Genomic DNA, 22,748 nt, shown 5'->3' on the forward strand with positions numbered 1-22,748 from the left:
AAACTTAGGATTGCTGATTCATTGAATCACTACGTTGTGTGACCTCCATAGGAAGTTTTGTCCTAAGTAAAAAATAACTACCTGGGGCACCTGGGTGGCTCAGTCAATTGAGCATCCGACTCTTGATCTTGGCTCAGGTCATGATCTCACAGTCCTGGGATGGAGCCCTGATGTTGGGTTCCATGCTCAGAAGGGAGTCTACTTAAGATTCTTTTTCCCTCTCCCCTCACCACCCGCAATGTGCTCCCCGCTTCCTCAAATAAATAAACAAATAAAAATTTTTTTAAAAAAATGGTGACTACATGTTTTATCATTTTTACCATTTTAATTCATTTGTTATTTTTCATTGTATTTAATTTTAGATACTAATACTCTCCTTAGGTTTAGTGAAATGTCAAAAATCCAAGTTCCTTAAAGACGTTAATATCGACAAACAGGAATTTAGACATTTACTGCACTCCTGAGCTAAAAGCAACTCTTGTCATTTTGATTAACATTCATTCCATGAATTTTTGTTGACTACCATGATAGATGTTATTAGCTAGCTTTCCCAAAGGCCATCCCCAAGACTCTCTTCCCCCTTGCTTACCTCTGCTAAAGCATTAGGACATCTTGCATATTCACCTTCCAGGCTCCTTTTCAGCTAGGAGCTATATGACACAATTCTATTCAATGATATGTAAGCAAAAGTCAGCTGGCCGTTTGTGGTAATATCTCAGCTGTCTGATAAAAGTAACAAAGGTTCCTAGTGACACCTCTTTCCTTCTCATTCTGCCTGGAACTGAGGAAATCTTGTGTCTGACAGTCAAAAAACATAAGGACCAAAGAACAAACACCAAACATGGCAGTGTGGATATGGAGAAAAATTCTTAGGAGTCCACTCCAACCCATGAAAGTCAGCCCTTAGGGGTCTTGTAAAGTGTAAATAAATGTCCCTACAGTGAAAGCTCTCTTGACTGCACTGTCTGTAACTCAGAACCAAAAAACAATTCTAACCGATGTATGTGCTAGCCAGGTTCCAGGCACTTTCCTAAGTCCTGTGAATACAACAAACATTCTCATGGAATTCTATGAAAAAAGACATTCAAAAGATAAATAAGTAAAGAATTTTGAGTGCTATAAAGAACAATAAAGGGGATAGAGTGACAGGATATGCCCACAGAAAGTTTCTCTAAGGAGGTGACATTTGACCTAAATAAAATGTGGGACAAAACTGTGCATTGGAGAAAATCATTTTAAAGAAACAGTAAGCACAAAGCCATGAGACAAGAAAATGCCTGATGTATTTGAGGAGCCATAAATGGCCAGTATGTCTAAAGCCCAGTGAATTTGGAAGAGCAGACATTGCCACAAAAGTAAGAAATACAGGGACTCCTTGGTGGCTCAGTTGGTTAAGCAGCTGCCTTCGGCTCAGGTCATGATCCCAGCGTCCTGGGATCGAGTCCCACATCGGGCTCTTGCCCAGCGGGGAGCCTGCTTCTCCCTCTGCCTCTGCCTGCCATTCTGTCTGCCTGTGCTTGCTCTCTCCCCCTCTCTCTCTCTGATAAATAAATAAATTCTTTAAAAAAAAAAAAAGTAAGAAATACAGCTAATATCCATAAGCTTTCATTTTAAAGCCTTATATTTATCTGGAAGCATTTAATTTCTTTTTTTAAAAAGATTTTATTTATTTATTTGACAGAGAGAGACACAGCCAGAGAGGGAACACAAGCAAGGGGAGTGTGAGAGGGAGAAGCAAGCTTCCCGCTGAGCAAGGAGCCCGATGTGGGGCTCAATTCCAGGAACCTGGGATCATGACCTGACCAAAGGCAGACACTTAACGGCTGAGCCACCCAGATGCCCCTGGAAGCATTTAAATTTCTTTAAAAAGTCATTCACTTGACTTTTGGTAATTCACAGCCATGCACTAAAAAGTTTTTATAGAACATTATCTTATCCCAAATATCATTTATCCATGACATCATGGGGACAATTTCAAGCACCCATCCACTCACCTATGTTTAAAGACATTGGTGATCCCAAAGAACAGTGGAGTTTCTTCAAAGTCTATCTTCAGACATCCAAAGGATGAATCAAGGCACTTAGTGGGACCAGAAAATCAGGTCTCTGAAGAGAGGTCTGGTGTATTTTTCATACTTCTTTCCCTAAGATGCTCCCAACACTAACCTACAGCCTTTTTTTTTCAAGTGAGTTAGCACCTAAGAATGGAAAAAATTAAACAATTTCCTCTCAACATGTTCAGAAATTTGACATCCACATTTAATGATGAACTATAGGATTCCTTCAAGTCACCATCTGTTAGCAGAGTTGTTTTAGAACCAGTCATGCACAGATGCTGGATATTTCCCTCTAAGAGTAGACAGCTGGTAGGCAAAAAGAGAAAAATGATAGATGTTAATCTAACCAATTAATCTGGTTTCCATATCCCTTTGTATAAGTGTTATGGCAAAAAGATAAGGATGATTGCTTTTCACCTAGCATTTTAGCAGGAAAACTGATGGATTTATAAAAAGTTAGAATAATTCTAAAAATGGAATCAGAGGAAAACACTACACCAATTGGCAAGACTAAGTTCTGGTTTTTTTATTTTAATTTTTAATAAACATTTAATGTACTTTTATTCTCAGGGGTTCAGGTCTGTGAATCACCAGGTTTACACACTTCACAGCACACACCATAGCACATACCTTCCCCAATGTCCATAACCCCACCCCCTCTCCCAAACCCCTCCCCCCAGCAACCCTCAGTTTGTTTTGTGAGATTAAGAGTCACTTATGGTTTGTCTCCCAATCCCATCTTGTTTCATTCATTCTTCTCCTACCCCCTTAACTCCCCATGTTGCATCTCCACTTCCTCATATCAGGGAGATCATATGATAGTTGTCTTTCTCCAGTTGACTTATTTCGCTAAGCATAATACCCTCTGGTTCCATCCACGTCGTCGCAAATGGCAAGATTTCATTTCTTTTGATGGATGCATAGTATTCCATTGTGTATATGTACCACATCTTTTTTATCCATTCATCTGTTTGATGGACACCTAGGTTCTTTCCATAGTTTGGCTATTGTAGACATTGCTGCTGTAAACATTCGAGTGCACGTGCCCCTTCGGATCACTATGTTTGTATCTTTAGGGTAAATACCCAGTGGTGCAATTGCTGGGTCATAGGGTAGCTCTATTTTCAACATTTTGAGGAACCTCCAAGCTATTTTCCAGAGTGGTTCCACCAGCTTGCCTTCCCACCAACAGTGTAGGAGGATTCCCCTTTCTCCACATCCTCGCCAGCATCTGTCATTTCCTGACTTGTTAATTTTAGCCATTCTGACTGGTGTGAAGTGATATCTCACTGTGGTTTTGATTTGTATTTCCCTGATGCCGAGTGATATGGAGCATTTTTTCATGGGTCTGTTGGCCATCTGGATGTCTTCTTTGCAGAACTGTCTGTTCATGTCTTTTGCCCATTTCTTGATTGGTTTATTTGTTCATTGGGTGTTGAGTTTGCTAAGTTCTTTATAGATTTTGGACACTAGCCCTTTATCTGATATGTCCTTTGCAAATATCTTCTCCCGTTCTGTCAGTTGTCTTTTGGTTTTGTTAACTGTTTCCTTTGCTGTGCAAAAACTTTTGATCTTGATGAAATCCCAATAGTTCATTTTTGTCCTTGCTTCCCTTGCCTTTGGCGATGTTCCTAGGAAAATGTTGCTGCAGCTAAGGTCAAAGAGGTTGCTGCCTGTGTTCTCCTCAAGGATTTAAATGTATTCCTTTCTCACATTGAGGTCCTTCATCCATTTTGAGTCTATTTTCATGTGTGGTGTAAGGAAATGGTCCAATTTCATTTTTCTGCAGGTGGCTGTCCAATTTTCCCAACACCATTTATTGAAGTCTGTCTTTTTTCCATTGGACATTCTTTCTTGCTTTGTCGAAGATTAGTAGACCATAGAGCTGAGGGTCTATTTCTGGGCTCTCTATTCTGTTCCATTGATCTATATGTCTATTTTTGTGCCAGTACCATGCTGTCTTGATGATGACAACTTTGTAATAGAGCTTAAAGTCCGGAATTGTGATGCCACCGATGTTGGCTTTCTTTTTCAATATTCCTTTGGCTATCTGAGGTCTTTTCTGGTTCCATATAAATTTTAGGGTTATTTGTTCCATTTCTTTGAAAAAAAATGGATGGTACTTTGATAGAAATTACATTAAATATGTAGATTGCTTTAGGTAGCATAGACATTTTCACAATATTTCTTCTTTCAATCCAGGAGCATGGAACATTTTTCCATTTCTTTGTGGCTTCCTCAATTTCTTTATATGAGTACTTTATAGTTTTCTGAATATAGATTCTTAGCCTCTTTGGTTAGGTTTATTCCTAGGTATCTTATAGTTTTGGGTGCAATTGTAAATGGGATTGACTCCTTAATTTCTCTTTCTTCTGTCTTGTTGTTGGTGTAGAGAAATGCAACTGATTTCTGTGCATTGATTTTATATCCTGACATTTTACTGAATTCCGATATAAGTTCTAGCAGTTTGGGAGTGGAGTCTTTTGGGTTTTCCACATATAGTATCATATGATCTGCGAAGAGTGATAGTTTGACTTCTTCTTTGCCGATTTGGATGCCTTTAATTTCCTTTTGTTGTGTGATTGCTGAGGCTAGGACTTCTAGTACTATGTTGAATAGCAGTGGAGATAATGGACATCCCTGCCGTGTTCCTGACCTTAGCAGAAAAGCTTTCAGTTTTTCTCCATTGAGAATGATATTTGTGGTGGGTTTTTCATAAATGGCTTTGATAATATTGAGGTATGTGCCCTCTATCCCTACACTTTGAAGAGTTCTGATCAGGAAGTGATGTTGTACTTTGTCAAATGCTTTTTCAGCATCTATTGAGATGCTTTTTCAGCATCTATTGAGAGCAACCATCTATCATATGGTTCTTGTTCTTTCTTTTATTAACGTGTTGTATCACACTGATTGATTTGCGGATGTTGAACAAAACTTGCAGCCCTGGAATAAATCCCACTTGGTCGTGGTGAATAATCCTTTTAATGTACTGTTGGGTCCTATTGGCTAGTATTTTGGTGAGAAGTTTCACATCTGTGTTCCTCAAGGATATTGGTCTGTAGTTCTCTTTTTTGATGGGATCCCTGTCTGGTTTTGGGATCAAGGTGATGCTGGCCTCATAAAATGAGTTTGGATGTTTTCCTTCCATTTCTATTTTTTGGAACAGTTTCAGGAGAATAGGAATTAGTTCTTCTTTAAACGTTTGATAGAATTTCCCTGGGAAGCCGTCTGGCCCTGGGCTTTTGTTTGTTTGGAGATTTTTGTTGGCCGTTTCAATCTACTTACTGGTTATGAGTCTGTTCAGGTTTTCTATTTCTTCCTGGTTCAGTTGTGGTAGTTTATATGTCTCTAGAAATGCATTCCTTTCTTCCAGATTGTCAAATTTGTTTGCGTAGAGTTGCTCATAGTATGTTCTTATAATTGTTTGTATTTCTTTTGGTGTTAGTTGTGATCTCTCCTCTTTCATGATTTTATTTATTTGGGTCCTTTCTCTTTTCTTTTTGATAAGTCTGGCCAGGGGCTTAGCAATCTTATTAATTCTTTCAAAGAACCAGCTCCTAGTTTCATTGATTTCTTCTATTATTCTTTTTGGTTTCTATTTCATTGATTTCTGCTCTGATCTTTATTATTTATCTTCTCCTACTCGGCTTAGGCTTTCTTTGCTGTTCTTTCTCCAGCTCCTTTAGGTGTAGGGTTAGGTTGTGTACTTGAGACCTTTCTTGTTTCTTGAGAAAGGCTTGTACCGCTATATATTTTCCTCTCAGGACTGCCTTTGCTGTGTCCCACAGATTTTGAACCATTGTGTTTTCATTATCATTTGTTTCCATGAATTTTTTCAATCATTCTTTAATTTCCTCATTGACCCATTCATTCTTTGGTAGGATGCTCTTTAGCCTCCATGTATTTGGGTTCTTTCCAAATTTCCTCTTGTCATTGAGTTCTAGCTTCAGAGCATTGTGATCTGAAAATATGCAGGGAATGATCCCAATCTTTTGATACTGGTTGAGACCTGATTTAGGATGCAGGATGTGATCTATTCTGGAGAATGTTCTGTGTGCACCAGAGAAGAATGTGTATTCTGTTGCTTTGGCATGAAATGTTCTGAATATATCTGTGATGTCCATCTGATCCATTGTGTCATTTAAGGCCTTTATTTCCTTGTTGATCTTTTGCTAGGATGATCTGCCCATTTCAGTGATGGGAGTGTTAAAGCCCCCTACTATTATTATATTATTGTTGATGTGTTTCTTTGATTTTGTTATTAATTGGTTTATAGAGTTGGCTGCTCCCACATTAGGGGCATAGATATTTAAAATTGTTAGATCTTCTTGTTGGACAGATCCTTTGAGTATGATATAGTGTCCTTCCTCATCTCTTATTATAGTCTTTGGCTTAAAATCTAATTGATCTGATATAAGGATTGCCACCCCTGCTTTCTTCTGATGTCCATTAGCATGGTAAATTGTTTTCCACCCCCTCACTTTAAATCTGGAGGTGACTTCGGGTCTGAAATGAGTTTCTTGTAGGCAACATATAGATGGGTTTTGTTTTTTTATCAATTCTGATACCCTGTGTCTTTTGATTGCAGCATTTAGCCCATTTACATTCAGGGTAACTATTGAGAGATATGAATTTAGTGCCATTGTATTGCCTGTAAGGTGACTGTTCCTGTATATTGTCTCTGTTCCTTTCTGGTCTACTACTTTTCAACTCTCTCTTTGCTTAGAGGACCGCTTTCAATATTTCCTGTAGAGCTGGTTCAATATTTCCTGTTTGCAAATTCTTTCAGTTTTTGTTTGTCCTGGAAGCTTTTTATCTCTCCTTCTATTTTCAATGATAGCCTAGCTGGATATAATATTCTTGGCTGCATGTTTTTCTCATTTAGTGCTCTGAATATATCATGCCAGTTCTTTCTGTCCTGCCAGGTCTCTGTGGATAAGTCTGCTGGAAGTCTAATATTTTTACCATTATATGTTACAGACTTCTTTTCCTGGGCTGCTTTCAGGATTTTCTCTTTGTCACTAAGACTTATAAATTTTACTATTATGTAATGGGGTGTGGACCTATTCTTGTTGATTTTGAGGGGGGGTTCTCTGCACTTCCTGGATTTTGATGCTTGTTCCCTTTGCCATATTAGGGAAATTCTCTACAATAATTCTCTCCAATATACCTTCTGCTCCCCTCTCTCTTTCTTCTTCTTCTGCATTCCCAATTATTCTAATGTTGTTTCATCTTATGGTGTCACTTATCTCTCAAATTCTCCCCTTGTGGTCCAGTAGCTGTTTGTCCCTCTTTTGCTCAGCTTCTTTATTCTCTGTCATTTGGTCTTCTATATCACTACTTCTTTCTTCTGCCTCATTTATCCTAGCAGTCAGAGCTTCCATTTTTTATTGCACCTCATTAATAGCTTTTTTAATTTCAACTTGGTTAGATTTTAGTTCTTTTATTTCTCCAGAAAGGGCTTTTATATCTCCCAAGAGGGTTTCACTAATATCTTCCATGCCTTTTTTGAGGCCGGCTAGAACCTTGAGAATCGTCATTCTGAACTCTAGATCTGACATATTACCAATGTCTGTATTGATTAGGTCCCTAGCCTTTGGTACTACCTCTTGTTCTTTTTTTGTGGTGAATTTTGAATTTTTCTGCCTTGTCATTTTGTCCAGATAAGAGTATATGAAGGAGCAAGTAAAATACTAAAAGGGTGGCAAAGACCCCAGGAAAATATGCTTTAACCAAATCAGAAGAGACCCCAAATCGTGGGGGGGGGGGGAGAAAGGGGATAAAAAGAGGTTCAGAACAAAAAAAAACAAAAAAAAAAAAAGAAAATGAATAAAGAAAAAAATATATATATATATATTAGATAAACTAGTTAAAAAACATTAAAAAAGAAAAGGGTAAAAGTTTTAAAAAAATTAGCAGCAGAAGAAAGAAAACAAATTAAATTAACTGCAAGACTAATGAATCATGGGGAGAAAGCCATGAGTTCAGTGCTTTGCTTTCTCCTCCTCTGGAATTCTGCTGCTCTCCTTAGTATTGAACCTGCACTCTTTGGTAGGTGAACTTGGTCCTGGCTGGATTTCTTGTTGATCTTCTGGGGGAGGGGCCTTTTGTAGTGATTTTCAAGTGTCTTTACGCCAGGCGGACTTGCACCACCCTTACCAGGGGCCAGGCTGAGTAATCCGCTGGGGTTTGCTTTCGGGAGCTTTTGTTCCCTGAGCGCTTTCCATAGAGTTCCGGAGGACGGGAATACAAATGGCGGCCTCCTGGTCTCCGGCCCAGAGGAGCCGAGAGCTCGGGCCCCCACTCCTCAGTGCACCCTCAGAGAATAGCACCCAATAACCTTGTCTCCCTGGCCTCCTGCCGTGCTCCGAGCTCACCCAGGCTGAGACCTGTTCAAGGCAACCCCGAGCTGAGAGCTCACTCCTCGGCTCTGTCTCTGTAGCCAGTTTCCCTGTTCTAATACCTGCAAGCTCTGGGACACTCAGACACCCCTGATCCCACCACCCTGCAGGTCCTGGGGCCACGCTGACCCCACATGGGCTTCATCCCGGTTTAGCCTCTGGAGCGATGTCCCTCAGTGGAACAGACTTTTTTTTTTTTTAAGATTTTTTTATTTGTTTGACAGATAGAGATCACAGGTAGGCAGAGAGAGAGAGAGAGAGAGAGAGAGGAGGAAGCAGGTTCCCCTCTGAGCAGAAAGCCCAATGTGGGGCTCCATCCCAGGACCCTGGGACCATGACCTGAGCCAAAGGCAGAGGCTTTAACCCACTGAGCCACCCAGGCACCCCCAGAACAGACTTTTAAAAGTCCTGATTTTGTGCTCCATTGCTCTGCCACTTGCAGGAAGCCGGCCCTTCCCATGGCAGTCTATCTTCCCATCACTTTGGATTCACTTCTCCGCCAGTCCTACCTTTCAGAAAGTGGTTGATTTTCTGTTTCTAGAATTGCTGTTCTTCTTCTCTTCGATCTCCTGTTGGATTTGTAAGTGTTTGCAATGTTTCGATAAGCTATCTAGCTGATCTCCTGCTACCTGATGTAGCCTCAGCCTGCTACTTCTCTGCCATCTTGACTCCTCCCTGACTAGGTTCTGTTTTAATGTGTATTTGAAATTCTAGTATCAATGTGTAGTTGTATTCATGATAAATCTCCAAAACTTCATCATAAATCCAAATATTAAATCTGAAGATAAAGAGAGAATACATTCATAGAAATTAAATATTTCAATTAATTATATTTCAATTAAATTGAAATATTTATGAAAATTCTACTCAACATACAAGAAAGTGTTTCTTTAAAGAAGTATTCCAGCTAATCAATGCCAAAGGAATAATAACATTAAAATATCACCATTTTGCGACCCAAATGGAATCATTGATTCAAGCACATTGATTCAAGTTTGATGGTGAACTTTTTAATGGAAGGCATCAGGCTGTCACTACCAGAAATCGCTGATGAAGCTTTTTCAAAAAAAAATTTTAATTATTTATTTGAGAGAGAGCTTTAGTTGGGGAGGAGGGGCAGAGGGAGAGAGAAAAGCAGACTCCCCACTGAGCAGGGAGCCTGAAGCAGGGCTGGATCCCAGGACCCTGAAATCATGACATGAGCCAAAGGCAGAGGCTTAACCCACTGAATCACCCAGACACCCCCATCTCAGTTTTTATAACAAGTGGGGCAATCTGATGTTATGCGTCTGCAGGTGATGCAATAGGGAACATAAAGGACCATCCAGGGAATAGTCTGGCCATAAAAGTTGAATGTGAATCAAATCAAACTGCTAGCACTAACTTTCATTTACAGGCACTATGTGGAAAAGAGGAACAATTATAAAATTGAAAGAAAGCAAATATTTGAATCCAGAACATGGGAAACCTGCAGGGCACTTGCCTCCAGTCAATGGCATGGGCAGAAAGCTAATGAGGAGATGACTTTATATGAAAAGGCACTTAAGGAGACGACCACCAAATGCATAAACTTTTTTGAATCTTTATTCTTTTAAAAAAAAAAAAGTGTAAAGAGATTTTTTTAAATGAAGAAATATAATTATGAACTGTTTATTAGATGATACCAAAGAATTATTTTCAATGTTTATTATGAGAATGGCACTGTGAGAATATAGCTTCTTTTTTCTTTTAAAAGCAAATTGATGCTATGTGTAGAACATACTTAAACTAAATCTGCAAAGTAGGGAGGGAGGAGGGTAGTTGAAGCAAATGTGTCAAAATGCCAATAATATTAATGAAGGGTATAGTGAGTGTCTCAAACTATTTTTCCTATTTTTTCCTTATTTAAAAATTTCCTTTTGAGAGAGAGTGTGCATGACAGAGAAGAGGCAGTAGGGGTTAAAGGGCAGAGGGAGAGAATCCCAAGCAGACTCTACATTCCGCACAGAGCCCCACATTGGGCTTAATCTCACAACTTTGAGATCATGGTCTGAGCCTAAATCAAGAGTCACCCAGGAACCCCTCATATTTGAAAGCTTTTATAATAATTTTTAATACTCATTAATCAGAGCTTCATTAAGTAATTTGTTTGAAAATGTTTTTCTTAGGACAAATAATATTGCCAAAGCAATTTTAAAAATATGTGGCTATTTAAAATGTGGTAATAGGTACAAACTGTCCTACATCCACACATTTATATATGGCACATTTCATTAATGGTAACTCTACCTTTTTTTTACTGGTTTATTTTAACATAATTTCATTTTTGGTATTCCAGCATTTCATTTTTACTTTTTGTATTTGAAACTAATTGTGCTTCTTAAAAACAAAACTTTGTGTCTTTCATTAATTCTGCTAAATTCTCAGTCATCATACCTTCAAATATTTTCTCTAACTCATCACTTTTGCTCTCCTTCTGGATATGCAGTTAAATGTATGTTGAACATTATCTTCAATGTCTGCTACTTTCACCTTCTTATTTTCCATTTTCTTGTTCTTTTGTAATTATTTGGTTTATTTACTCAAATCTGTCTTCCAATTTGCTAATTTTCTCTCCAGCTATTGTTTAACTTACTCTCCAAATTGTAAATTTAGTGACTATATATTTATATCTCTAAGAATCCTATTTTTAAGTTTTACCTCTTCCTTCATAAATATCTTATTTTCCAATAACTTCCATTTTCATATCTTTTAAATTATTACAAACATATTTGTTTTATAAGTTTTTATAAATTTTTACACTATTATCTCAAGTTTTTAGATAAATCTTGTTTGTTGAGTCGGTCTGACTTCCTCATTTTCTTGTGTGCATGTGTGTGTGTTCCTGTGTGTTCAGTCATTTAGTAATATATATTGGGTACCTCTATGCCAGACACAGTTCTACCTGCTGGGCAGTAGAAGTGAAAAAGAGACAATAATAGTGAACAATAGATAATAATTTCTGCCCTATATACCTTTCTTTCTAATCTTGTTCTTAAGCAAGACTCTCCCTCCTTATCTCAACCCCAAGAAAATATGGTGCATGATGGGTCATTGAAATATTTTTCCCGAGCAGTTTTATTTTCCTTCAGTCAGGTGCCCAACATGTTATAGCTTTGGACACATTTTTATATAATTTCTTTTTTTAGAAATTCTTAAGCCATCAGGATACTATAACTTAATTCTAAATCCATTTGAAGGATAGACCAAAGTTTAAATGTCTCACAAGAACTTTTTCTCCCACCCCAAAAAAAGAGATAATTTTCCTTTTCATCTCATCAGCTTCTACCCTAATGGGTGGATGTTTTCAGTCCTTTCTCTTAAAGCATAGTCAGGGCTCCAGGCTCCAAATCTCCATCTCAAGACCCCAAGGCCTATTCTCAGTAGGTGATCAATTCCAAGTCTCTATACCTCTTCTAGGCTGTCACATAGTCCCTCTTTGTACCTATCTGATGCTCATGTACTTATTTGCTTAAGCACCTAAGGATTTCCCTTATACTTTTTTTTTTTTTTAAGATTTTATTCATTTATTTTTCAGAAAGAGAGACAGCAGGGGGAGCTGCAGGCAGTGGGAATAGCAGGCTCCCCACTGAGCAAGGAGTCCAAGGTGGGACTCAATCCCAGGACTCTGGGATCATGACCTGAGCCGAAGGCCAATGCTTAACCAATTGAGCATCCAGGTGTCCCCCCTTATACTCTTTTAAGTTCATCCATGCAGATAATAAAATAACATTTTGTGACATTTTTTCCAGCATTTCTAGCAGGAAAATTTCTACCAACTTTCTGGAAGTAGAAATAGCAATACCAACTTTTAATGAATTTCTAAGCTGGTCTGACTATCATAAAGTTGGTATGTCTTCATATGAAACCAAGAACAATTCTTTTGCTTTTAACTCTGTATGCATGTTGAATTGTTTTACTAGTTATAAAGTCAAATTTTCATCTTATAATGACAATTCACAAGGGAAAGAATTTCACAGAGTAAGTGCAAAAAGTTACTCTTTCCAGATTTGTTTGCCCACACATAGGAGAGTAATACAGCAAACTATGGGGCAAGTCTCTCAAGGCTCCAGTTTTGGGTTAGTTCTTAGAAAGTAAACTTTTTACTATATGAAACTAAAATGACATTATGTTTTGTCAAAAGATAATTTAACCCACTGAGCCACCCAGGTGCCCCTCAAAAGATAATTTTAAAGATAACTTTTCAACAATTAAGGAATGAAGGTAACATCCTAAGCTGTAAAAAACATGGTGTCAGACAACACTATGTTCAAATGCTGACTCCACCATTTACTAATGGTATGACCTTGGGCAAATTAAGTAACCATATTGAACTTCAGTTTTCTCTGGTTTACTTCAAAGGGCTATTGAAAAAATTAGATGAGATTTACTCTAGAAAGCATGTAACAAACACCCAGTTGGTCTTAACTCAAAGTCAAATCCCTCCTCCCATTTTTCCCTTATCTTGTAGAAGACAGGCAATAGAGTCCTGATTTTTTTTTTTTTTAACCCGAAAGAAGATGTTCATATTCTATAAAACTCTTTTTTAAAAAAAGGATTTTATTTATTTATTTGATAGAGTACACAAGCAGGGGGAGCAGCTCACACAGGGAGAGGGAGAAGCAGGCTCCCCACTGAGAGGAGAATCTGCCACAGGGCTGGATCCCAGGACCCCCTGAGCTGAGGGCAGAGGAGACACTTGACCGACTGAGCCACGCAGGTACCCCTCTATAAATCTCTTAATATTACACAATGACAGTTCAAGTGTCTTTAAGGAAATAACAATAAAAATAATTTTATTCTTAGAATGTAAGCCTGTATCATGTCAAGCGTTCAATAAACATCTGTGGCTTTTTTTTTTAAAAGATTTTATTTATTTATTTGACAGAGATCACAAGTAGGCAAAGAGGCAGGCAGAGAGAGAGGGCAGGGAAGCAAGCTCCCTGCTAGCAGAGAGCCTGATGCGGGGCTCAATCCCAGGACCTTGGGATAATGACCTGAGCTGAAGGCAGAGGCTTTAACCCACTGAGCCACCCAGGCACCCTATCTGTGGCCTTTTTACTTGTTTGGATAACAGTCTCTTATACTTTATTATAAATAATTTACTATGTATAAGTTTAAGTATTTTAGTCAAACAAAATCCTTTCTCTAGTATAAAACTGTACTAGAATTAATGATACAATAATTTTTAACAGTTATTATTGAATAAGCTTGAAATTTTTAAAAAAACTAATTCTGAAAAATTATGACCACTAATACAGGAAATCTTAGAGACTTTACATAGGATTAATCAGCCAGTTAATATTGTTTTCTGAACATAACAATATAATGACAATTAAGGAAAGAATGTAGAAACGAAACATAATTCAGCCAACATAAATCACCAAAGCCTAGGTTGAAAACATTTTTTCCTGGTAATAGATGTGTTTTAATCTAAAGCTACTCATTAAAGCCAAAGTATTTTGTACCCTTATTTAGTTAGTTAACTCATGTAGGCACAGCCCAAATACTTAAAATCTAAGCTCTTACATTTTAAAATGCCCCCAAATAAAACGTAATGTCAGAAATAAATCAGCTGAAATTATTTAGACATATTTTTAGACTCTTAAAATGGAGGGTTACCTGAGGAGAGGAGGGTGGTGGGATGGGTTAAATGGGTGATGGGGACTAAAAAATGCACTTGTGATGGGCCCAGGATGTTGTATGGAAGTGCTGAGTCACTACTTTATACACCTGAAATGAATATTACACTGTATGTCAACTAACTGGAATTTAAATAAAAACTTAAAAAAAAGAGATGGAAAAAAAAAAAAAACCTGAAGATACATTTTTGAAACTTAAACCTAAGAAATGTATTTATGATACAGGGTGTTCACAATTTAATTGTAATACTCACTAATGTCCTTCATAGCACTATGTAAAATAAATTCAATAAACAAAATGCCTGTTAAAGTAGATAACGTAAGTTTCTAGAAGTCAAAAAATCAATATTTATCAAAGTCTTATTTTGTACAAGGCAGTGGGATACAATCATTGATTAAAATAATTTTTTATAAAAGTAATGACGTCCTACATTTGAGACCAAAAAAAAAAAATTGCTATTCAGCATTCTATGACCGGGAAGCCAGTGTATATCTTATTAGTCGTTAACTTTTAACTTTCTTCCTCAGTCAAGTAAGTAACTGAGTGAGATTTTCTCTTTGTCTTCCTCTCTTTAAGGATTAGAGAGAATTCTCTAAGAATTAGAGAGTGCAAATAAACGACCACAACAAAAGACCACTACTCCTGACTAATAAAACTTTCTTTCTGTGCATATAAGAAGAGTTACATATGGAGAAGCAAGCACATTTCATATTCACCCACAATAAAAAGTTCTTCAAAGTTAGGTAGCACCCCAAAATCCAGCTCAGCAAACAAAATTTACAGAGACATATTTGTATATATTAGAAGCACTAAACAGGATTCTTTAAATGCAATATTAAAAATATGGCTGAGGGGTGCCAGACTGTCTCAGTCAGTAGAGGGTGCAACTCGATCTTAGAGTTATAAGTTTGAGACCCATGTCGGGTGTAGAAATTACTTAAAAAAATAAAATCTTTTAAAAAAATAAAAGAAAATATGGCCTAAAATTTTTAGAAAGGAAAACTACATACATTAACACATATCATCATAGCTATATTTATAAATAGTTACATATACAAATATAGTTATATGTAGTTTTATGGTATCTAAGTTGTCCTGGTGTCGTTTTTAGAAATAGATGTTAAGAAATAAGTGAGTTGAGAAATAGCAAAAGATTCTTCTAAAGCATTTTGGTCTTATATCAAAGAGTTCTTGAGAGAGAAAATAGCTTCCAGACAAAACTCATTCCTGATTAAACCCATAGAAAATAAGGATTTAGGATGAACCATTTAAAATGTGGAGAATAACAGGAGAATCTCAGCCATCTGAATTGCTTCATAAATGCTAGGGGATTGGAGTAAGAACAATGTAAATTTAGCAAAGGTGGGGACGTTCCTAACTTGTTCTCTTGTCTGAGTTCATGAGAAGTAGCAGATAGAAAAATGGAATAGGAAATTTGATAGCTTTATGGTGAAAGAATTCAACTCAGATTAAAATGTTAGGCAGAAACAACAACAAAATTGTCAAGACTTCTCATTTACAGTGATGACTTCTCAAACTGCAAGGTCTTCTAGTCATTATGTGTCCCAATCAAAGTGTTATTTTTCAAGTACACGGATTCCTTGCTTAATGATTTTCATTAGTGCTTGAAAACCCTGCAGTTAAGTAAAGAGCTTTTAAATGAAAAAAAAAAACAAAAACAAAAACAAACGTTGTTTCCATTAAGTTTAATAAGAAAATTGTGATGTGTTTGATCTCAACACAAAATACTCAAATCATTCTCACAGCTAGAAAAATATATCAATTGAATGAAAACATGTTTATGTAAGTAATAAACAGCAATTTGAAAGTAAACACAGCTTTTTTATAAAATCCACTGTTATTATACTTGACTTTTTCCTTATTTCTGAAACAGTTTTCTTCACCAATCTTTCAGATTTGGGGGCTCATAACTATTTTGCACTTAAAAATAAAATCATATCCTTGAAAAATACCCTTGGGGCAAAATATAAGCTAAGTAAAGGAGGACACAACAGACGAAGATTCACAGGTCAATACTAAAACTTTATCTCTCTCTCTAGAGTACGTGCAAAAGGAAGTTTGGAACACATTACCTAAAATACAGGACATTAGCATGTTGAATATTTTAAACTGAAGGAATTTGAAAAAAAGCACATGTAGGAAGTTCTTTCTGACCTTCCTTTTTCCTGTGAAGCAGGTCAAGAAACTCTCATGGGAGAGATGCCCTTGATATTTCCCAGAGAAAAGCATCACCCTTATTTCCAAAGATGGAGGATATGAAGGTGAATCCAAACAGAATTATGTTTCCCCCAGTTTTCTAGTCTTTGCTCATACCCTTTGTCCTATCATATTTCTCCACAGTTTTCCACTCTTCATCAAGCCTAATAAAAACACTCAGATTCAACCATTTCTTCCAGTCTTCATTTCCTTATGAAGATGCTTGTGTCACATAAAACTCATATTAAATAAACTGCTATGTTTTTCTCTTGTTAATTTGTCTTTTATCAATCTAATTTATAGGGTCCCTGCCAGAGAACCTGGGAGGGGAAAGAGAAAAAATATTTTTCCTTTCCCTACACACACAAAACAAAATGATTTGGATTCATTTGTACATGGCAGGCAATTCAAATGTGTTCCATATGAAAACCTCTGAATAGAAATTGTTATGTCAAGTAAATTGTCAAATATGTCTTTGCCTGAAATCATAATGTTGTACTGTCATTTTTACAGTGTGTTTATTTAGTGTATTTTTTAGTGAACAAGTTACATAAGGAAAAAAAAAAGAAGGAGAAGAAGAATCATTGTCCAAAATGGTACCACTTTTCCAGAGTCATCACAGTGAAAATTTCCTTCACTGAACAGTCATTAGGGGGGAAAATCTGAGTAGAATTACAAATGGAAAACAGATCAGTCATTCAACAAGAATTTTGTAAATGTTTACACAAAGTAAAATGGACCACTCATATAACCTAACCCTTAGAATGATGTAACAACCTTGTTTGCTCTTGCTGAGATTTTGCTGGAAGAAATCATCCAGGTTAAAATCATTTAACCTCAATGTAGCTTTCCTTTAGCAAAATTCTGCCAAACAAAAGATACAGCATTTCGTTACCATTTAGCCTCATTTCTTAAGGCAGAGTAAGTGTGGCTAGCATTGTCAACCACACAATACCTAGATCAATCTTGTAGAATGAAAAACTATTACTGCTTCTAGATCTTAGTCAAAACAGCTGTCTTCTTCTTTGTCAATTTGAATACTTTTATTTTTTTTTGTTGTCTGATTACTATTGCTAGCACTTCCAGAACTATTTTGAGTAACAGTGGCAAGAGTGGACATTCTTGTCTTGTTCCTGATCTCAAAGGGAAGGCTGTCAGTTTTTCCCCATTGAAGATGATATTCATGGGTTTTTCATAGATAGATTTTACAAAGTTGAGGAATGTTCCCTCTATCCCTATACTTTGAATCGTTTTAATCAGGAAAAAGAAAAACAAAACTGGAGGCATCAAATTGCCTTATTTCAAGCTTTACTACAAAGTTGTGATCACCAAGACAGACACATAGACAAGTGGAACTGGGTGGAGAGCCTGGATATGGACCCTCAACTCTATGGTCAAATAATCTTTGACAAAGCAAGAAAAAATATACACTGGAAAAAAGACAGTCTCTTCAATAATTGGTGCTAGGAAAATTGGACAGCTATGTGTAGAAGAATGAAACTTGACCATTCCCTTACACCATACACAAATATAAACTCAAAATGGATAAAAGACCTCAATGTGAGACAGGAATCTATCAAAATCCTAGAGGAAAACATAGGCAGTAACCTCTTCAACATTGGCCACAGCAACTTCTTTCAAGATCTATCTCCAAAGGCAAAGCAAACAAAAGCAAAAATGAACTTTTGGGACTTCATCAAAATCAAGAGCTTCTGCACAGCAAAGGAAATATTCAACAAAACAAAGAGGCAACCCACGGAATGGGAGAAGATACTTGTAAATGACACTACAGACAAAGGGCTGATATCCAAGATCTATAAAGAACTCCTCAAACTCAACATACACAAAACAGACAATCATATCAAGAAATGGGCAGAAGACATGAACAGACACTTCTCAAATGAAGACATACAAATGGCTATCAGACACATGAAAAAATTTCACCATCACTAGCCATCAGGGAGATCAAATTAAAACCACATTGAGATATCAACTTACACCAGTTAGAATGGCCAAAATTAGCAAGACAGGAAACAACATGTGTTGGAGGGGATGTGGAGAAAAGAGAACCCTCTTACACTGTTGGTGGGAATGCAAGTTGATGCAGCCTCTTTGAAGAATAGTGTGGAGATTCCTCAAGAAATTAAAAATAGAACTTCCCTATGACCCTGCGACTGCACTCCTGGGTATTTACCCCAAAGATACAGATGGAGTGAAAATAAGGGCCACCTGTACCCCAATGTTTATAAAAGCAATGGCCATGGTCGCCAAACTGTGGAAAGAACCAAGATGTCCTTCAACGGATGAATGGATAAGGAAGATGTGGTCCATATACACTATGGAGTATTATGCCTCCATTAGAAAGGATGAATACCCAACTTTTGTAGCAACATGGATGGGACTAGAGGAGATTATGCTGAGTGAAATAAGTCAAGCAGAGAGAATCAATTATCATATGGTTTCACTTATTAGTGGAGCATAACAAATAGCATGGTGGACATGGGGAGTTACGAGAAGGGAGTTGGGGGAAATCGGAAGGGGAGGTGAACCATGAGAGACTATGGACTCTGAAAAACAATCTGAGGGGTTTTAAGTGGTGCGGGGGTGGGAGGTTGGGGGTACCAGCTGGTGGGTATTAGAGAAGGCACGGATTACATGGAGCACTGGGTGTGGTACAAAAACAATGAATACTGTTATGCTGAAAATAAATTAAAAATAAATTTAAAAAAAACACACACATTGAGATACCACCTTACACCAGTTAGAATGGCCAAAATCAACAAGATGAAAAACAACATGTGTTGGAGAGGATGTGAAGAAAGGGGAACCCTCTTACATTGTTGGTGGGAATACAAATTGGTGCAGTCACTTTGGAAAACAGTGTGGAGATTTCTTAAGAAATTAATAATATAGTGCTCGCTTCGGCAGCACATATACTAAAAATTGGAACGATACAGAGATTAGCATGGCCCCTGCGCAAGGATGACACGCAAATTCATGAAGCGTTCCATATTTTTTGGAAAGAACCAAGATGCCCTTCAATGGATGAATGGATAAGGAAGATGTGGTCCCTATACACTATGGAGTATTATGCCTCCATTAGAAACGATGAATACCCAACTTTTGTAGCAACATGGATGGGACTGGAAGAGACTATGCTGAGTGAAATAAGTCAAGCAGAGAGAGTCAATTATCATATGGTTTCACTTATTAGTGGAGCATAACAAATAGCATGGAGGACATGGGGAGTTAGAGAGGAGAAGGGAGTTGGGGGAAATTGGAAGGGGAGGTGAATCATGAGAGACTATGGACTCTGAAAAACAATCTGAGGGGTTTGAAGTGGCGGGGGGGTGGGAGGTTGGGGTACCAGGTGGTGGGTATTATAGAGGGCACAGATTCCATGGAGTACTGGATGTGGTGAAAAAATAATGAATACTTTTATGCTGAATATAAATAAATTAATTAAAAAAAGAATAACTTTCATGGAAATTGAAAAAAAAAATTAATAATAGAGCTACCCTGTGACCCTGCAATTGCACTACTGGGTATTTACCCCAAAGATACAGATGTAGTGAGAAGAAAACCCATCTGTACCTCAATGTTCATAGTAGCAATGCCCACAGTCGCCAAACTGTGGAAAGAACCAAGATGCTCTCCAACAGACAAATGGATAAAGAAGATATGGTCCATATATACAATGGAGTATTATGCCTCTATCAGAAAGGATGAATACCCAACTTTTGTATCAACATGGACAGGACTGGAAGAGATTAGGCTGAGTGAAATAAGTCAAGCAGAGAGAGTCAATTATCATATGGTTTCACTTACCTGTGGAGCATAAGGAATAACATGGAGGACATTAGGAGATGGAGAGGAGAAGTAAGTTGTGGGAAACTGAAGGGGGAGACCAACCATGAGAGACTGTGGACTCTGAGAAACAAAGCTGAGGGTTTTGGTGGGGAGGAGTGTGGGGGGTTCGGTAAGTCTGGTGGTGGGTATTAAAGAGGGCATTATTGCATGGAGCGCTGGGTCTGGTGCATAAACAATGAATCTTGGAATACTGAAAAAATAAAATAAAATAATAAAATAAAATAAAAAGCAAGCAAACAAACAAACAAACAAAAACAGCTGTCTTCTAAAAGCCCTCTTTTACTCGGGAGGTCAGGAATGGCATGGGGGAAATGAACACCTGCCTGGCCAGCCTGGACAGCAAACAACCCTGGCTTGACACATCTGCCCCTGATTTCCCATTCCTCTGAACTCTACATTCATATCATCTCCTCTGTCTTAAACTCTATCCAAAACAATTCCTATTCCTTAGTGCTTTGCACAGACAGTTAATACTTTAACAATTTCATTATCTTTCAAAAGTATATGACAATTAAATATGGATTATTCTTCCATTGGCTGATCTTTTGTGACTATGTCATTTGTTAATTTTTTTAAAGATTTTTTTTAAAGTAATCTCTATACCCAGCATAGGGCTCAAACCTACAACCCTGAGACCAAAAGTCACTCGCTCTACCACTTGAGCTAGCCAACTGCCCCAGACTGTCATTTAAATGTCAAAAAAGCAATATAGCTATCTAAGCCTTCCTATTTACGACTTGAATCTTTTAGAACAACGTAAAGGTAGTGCTATCTAACAGAAATTTCTGCAATAATGATTGTGTTCAATATCTGCACTGTGCAATAGGATAGCCACTAGCCAATTTCTATTAATCTAAATTTGAATAGCTGCAAATGCCTGTTGGGCAAAAGAAAGAGGCAAAAACCACAAGTCCAGAAGGTCCTGGCAAAGCAGCCTATGTAACATAGTAAGGAAATGCAGCTGGGATGTTCTTAACATAATGCAAAATAGAAGTCTCAAAGTTATGGTTCTCAGGCAAGAGGCCTTCGTCACCACATCAAGAAAGCAAGAGCCAGGGCGCCTGGGTGGTTCAGTGGGTTAAGCCACTGCCTTCAGCTCAGGTCATGATCTTAGGGTCCTGGGATAGAGTCCCACATCGGGCTCTCTGCTCAGCAGGGGGCCTGCTTCCTCTCTCTCTCTCTGCCTGCCTGTCTGCTTGTGATCTCTCTCTGTCAAATAAGTAAATAAAAAAAATCTTAAAAAAAAAAAGAAAAGAAAAGAAAGCAAGAGCCATAACGCTGTTTATGCAGTGGGAGCTTATCTAAGACTTACTATTGTAGGAGAGGAAATAACTTTTTCTCTACCCTCTTAAGTTTGGTATCTGAGACCCGTGAACTAAACTGACAAAAGACAGATTACAGAAGAAAAGGCATACCAATTTTATTTGATATTAATATTTTAATTTTTGTATGTGCATAGAGATCTTCATAAAAAAGAAATGAAGAAAATGAAAGGGGTATTTATACCCATGGGGCTTATATACCATTTTAACAAAGAGTCATACACTTATAGAGAATTGGCAAAAGAAAAGGGATTCCTAGGGTTGGTAAATTGTGTGGAGGTAAATACATGGGGGAAACTAATGGAAGATAAAGGTAATTGTAGTAAGCGTTATTTGTGTGGACCCAACTCAGTACTGACTTTCTGTCTCCAGTAATGTTTGTTTTCCCCCATCCTGGTATAAAGGAAGAGACAGGGAATATCATCACAAAGGGAAATGTACATCCTGCTATGAGGCAGAAGGAAGGCAGAGATCTCCTGCCTTTATTGCTTCATAATCGCCTTCAACTCAAAACAATTCTCCTGCAAAAGCAGCATATTTTGATGTGGCACATTCTGATCCCCTTCCCTATCAAGACTGATTTTTGCCTAGGCATAAGTCGTTTGTTTTCTAAGATCATTTTCTTTCCCATTTCTTCCCTGTTGAAAGCATGTGTGTGGAAATATCATGGGACAGCTGTACAAAGTTCAGCCCTCGCAAAGATAAGCTCCCACCTCCTACCATTTTTGAGACTTTTGCCTTCCTTGTCTCTAACTCACCTCAAATTTGGACTCTAGAAATCTTTATTAAGGCTTATATTTCTGCTGACATCATAGTAATACATTGAAATACATAAGATTATAATGGTCTGCCACACATATTTATTCCACACCCACTATGTTCATGAGTTTGCACTAAGTACTGAAAACGCACTGGCAAACAAAGCACACTGACTCCGTGCTTGTCCCGGGTGAGCTTAAAGTTTGATGCATAAGACAAACAAAAGTAAAGAATTTTTTTTGAACTGGAGTGAGGCTCTTCAGGAAAAGAACTGAATGCAGAGAGAAGAGCAGGGAGGGCTACTTGAGTGGGGTGATGTGGGGTGAGTTAAGGAATGCCTCCCTGGAAAGGTGAGACAGGAAGTACACAAAGGAGCTAAGGAGGTCAACATTAGAAAGAATGCAAAGGAAGGACTGTGGGAAGGCGCACCTGAGGGAACAAAAGGACAGAGGTACCCAAGA

At 37.7% G+C, this 22,748-nt stretch overlaps 1 non-coding gene across 1 annotated transcript; it reads left to right on the forward strand.

Moving 5' to 3' along the window:
- Positions 1-19,248: 19,248 nt before the first annotated feature.
- Positions 19,249-19,353, forward strand: LOC123387955. The gene has a single exon (XR_006602444.1). It is a non-coding gene; the product is annotated as a U6 spliceosomal RNA (small nuclear RNA).
- The last annotated feature ends 3,395 nt before the right edge of the window (positions 19,354-22,748 follow it).

The sequence above is a fragment of the Mustela putorius genome, unplaced genomic scaffold, assembly GCF_011764305.1.
Source record: "Mustela putorius furo isolate JIRA1106 unplaced genomic scaffold, ASM1176430v1.1 tig00003867_pilon_pilon_pilon, whole genome shotgun sequence".
NCBI lineage: Eukaryota > Metazoa > Chordata > Mammalia > Carnivora > Mustelidae > Mustela > Mustela putorius.